The sequence below is a fragment of the Helianthus annuus genome, chromosome 4, assembly GCF_002127325.2.
Source record: "Helianthus annuus cultivar XRQ/B chromosome 4, HanXRQr2.0-SUNRISE, whole genome shotgun sequence".
Classification (NCBI taxonomy): domain Eukaryota; kingdom Viridiplantae; phylum Streptophyta; class Magnoliopsida; order Asterales; family Asteraceae; genus Helianthus; species Helianthus annuus.
Window position 1 is genome coordinate 161,170,319 of NC_035436.2, and position 3,124 is coordinate 161,173,442.

The following is a 3,124-nucleotide window of genomic DNA, read 5'->3' on the forward strand; positions in this document are numbered from 1 at the left end:
GGGATAGATGCAAACTGTAACTGACGTTGTTAGTAACCATCGATGGAAACATGAACTTGTGATTATAATCGTGCATGAAATCTGAAAGTTTACTATGTGATACGTGAAATGGATACGTGATTGTGTAACTGACTACTCTTGGTAACCACGGTAGGGTTTGATAGACCAACTGGGAACGGGTAATGTAACATAACGTACCAAGCAATCTAAGGTGAGTTCACTGCTCTTTTTCCAAGCATGCGTCCTGGGGAGGGATATCTGGTAATTGTTCCGGGGAGGAACGTCGGGTTATTGGGATGTTGGTTATTACACTCATTTCTATCATTAAGACCCCTTACATCTACCGATTAGTTGCCGGGGAGGCAACGAAGTTATTAGTTGATAGCGCTATTAGGTTTGGCACCCTCACACCGTACCGGGGAGGACGGGCGTGAACTAATTACCTTAACCTCTTGACCAATGTTTTGATAGAGACATTGGGGTTGGGCAAATAAATCTAGCTGTCATCTGCGGTAATCGAGTTAATAACAACATCGAATCAAATCATTGAATTGTTTTATACACATATCTGGTAACTAAACGCGTTAACAAAACTTTGAACTCACCAGCGTCGTCTGACACACTTGTCTGCATGCTTGCAGGTTTGTAGGTTTATATCATTGGGACTTGCTGTCTGGGATGCTGGAGTGGTCATGGGCCGAGATACATGGAATCTCAATACAAGCTTAATGGTTTATGTACACTTGGTTTACGAAACACTTAACAAATGAGTTATGCTTCCGCTGTATACAATGAATGATATTTAACGATTGTAACACCTTATGTTAATGAATGAAAGTTTTATTTAAATATATTTATGAGTTCAATGTGATTGGTGGCTTGGATCCTGGTACGTCACACGCCTCGCAAGGGTTTCCGCATGTGGTATTTTGGGGGTGTGACAGTTTGGTATCAGAGCCACTGGTTATAGTGAACTTGGTTTTAAAACGTTTTTGTAAAACCAGACTATAACCGAATAGTTCTGAATACGTGAATACGACCATGACACTCAGCTCTAGATTGCAAGGTTCGTCTATCTCACTTGTTGCATACATTACATGACTAGTACACATTTGTTTATGACGCAACATACGAACACACACTCGTCACTATAGCATGATTACATGAATTGCTTTCCTACATTATGATGCGTTGGTAGCATGTCATAGTCCTTAGATGTAAGGCCCGCATTTGCGTCTAATAGAAATGACATCCAAAAGACGCTAGAAACATAAACTTTTAGATGTCCAAACTTTTCACAATTTAAGGTAACGATACTAATATCATTAATGCACAATTTTTAACAAAATTTGGGCATGACCCGTCCATAAGACGAGCATATCCCTGTTTTAACCATTATCAAAACAAATACTTCTACAACCCGTTCGACTAAACACGACTTAAAAACCATAACATCAAGTGTTAAAAAGTGCAACTACTGACAAGGACATACAAAACAAGCTTTTTGACCCAAAACATTAATACGAAATAGCGGAAGCGCTTAATGCTCATTAAGTGTGCATGTGCTCGCTCCAAGTCGTCCGACCGCCTGGATTGAGGATTTATCTACATTCAACATAAACAAATAAGTTAGTATTCCGTCACTAACACTAATAACTAATAAATCGATTCGTCTCTAGCCCAAAATTTTACATCATTCATTTACATTACTAACCGTTGGACGGCTCATTACATTCTCGCCTCAATGAAGAGACCAAACGTCCTTCTCTTAACATACCCGCTCGCGACGGGTTCTAGCATCTTTAACATAACTTTCATTCGATTCGTTTATAACGAACGAGCATATTCTTACACTTACACCTCAATCCGAGAGAGACGGATTGAGTAGATTTTCATTCGTAGTACATCACTTTCCATACCCGGTTCGACTAGGAAGAGCCGGGTATAATGCCTTCCCTTTCGTAACTTAATCATTTCTCACCATCCGTTATGACGGATCTTACTTTCACTTCCAAATCACCATAGATTTCATACATCAAAATTTTACCATAACAACACAATACGATTTAGATTATTATGCATATAACAACATAATAGAAATAGGGTGTACACTAACGTACCTCGATCTTGCGAGCCTCCCATTTTCTTAGTGTTTGAGCCTTCTTCTTTCACGCCTACATTAAACGCATTCATTCATTTAGCCCAACACTTTTATTTCATCATTTACATAAATTTTTCATTTTCCAGTGACAATATTATCACTAACTTTTCAGATTTTTACACATTTATTCTCTTAAGCATTTCATCAAACACTTAGTGTGCGTTACATTAATAAAGCATAATGTACAAGCATTCAAAGCATGACTTTACTAGTTCATCTTGTATGTCATCAATAATCAATCAAGTTCTTACAATTCTCTAATTTTACATCAATTTATCTAGCATTCAAGTATTATAAGCAAGATCATACATCAAGATTACATATGATTATAATCCCTATGATCATCCTATTCATAACACAATTTTCACAAAGTGGGTTTTCTCTACAATCCTTCATACAACCTAAAATCAACATGATTCTTGTTCTAGAAGACGATTCTAACTCAGATTTCCCACCTTTGATACAAGAAATAAAGATTGGGTTGAACCCCTCATTCTACAAATCATAATTTCAGAAAATTAAGCTTACCACTTCACAAATTGGAACTTGCTATTCGAAATTTGAGCTCATGCATCAGATTTTCTTTTGATTTAAGCATTCAATTGCTTGATTCATGAAGCTAGGGTTTTCACCCTCTTTCCCTGCTCTTTTGTTCGATCGACCAAACACCCAGATATGGGTGTTTTCTTTTGATTTATTAGTTTAAACCCTTTTGTTTATTATTTACACATTAAACCCTCCCACTTAGAAAGAGTGTTTAACTTAGGCTTTCTCATAAACTAACTACCGTTTTGTCACATTTCATTGACTATGTTAAGTTCTTTGTTTATTTTCATTTATTACCGTACTAACATTTTTGGGGTGTTACAAGTCTACCCCCCTTAAAGGAGGTTTCGTCCCCGAAACCTTTCTCATTCCAACTACAACTTGACCACTTCTACTCTTACTTTTTCATCTATTCAT

At 37.1% G+C, this 3,124-nt stretch overlaps 1 long non-coding RNA gene across 1 annotated transcript; it reads right to left on the reverse strand.

The window, feature by feature from the left end:
* Positions 1-1,306: 1,306 nt before the first annotated feature.
* LOC110934953 lies at positions 1,307-2,809 on the reverse strand. The gene is made up of 3 exons (XR_002588745.1): positions 2,690-2,809; positions 2,121-2,174; positions 1,307-1,605 (listed from the first exon to the last, which is right to left on the reverse strand). It is a non-coding gene; the product is annotated as an uncharacterized LOC110934953 (long non-coding RNA).
* Positions 2,810-3,124: the final 315 nt, after the last annotated feature.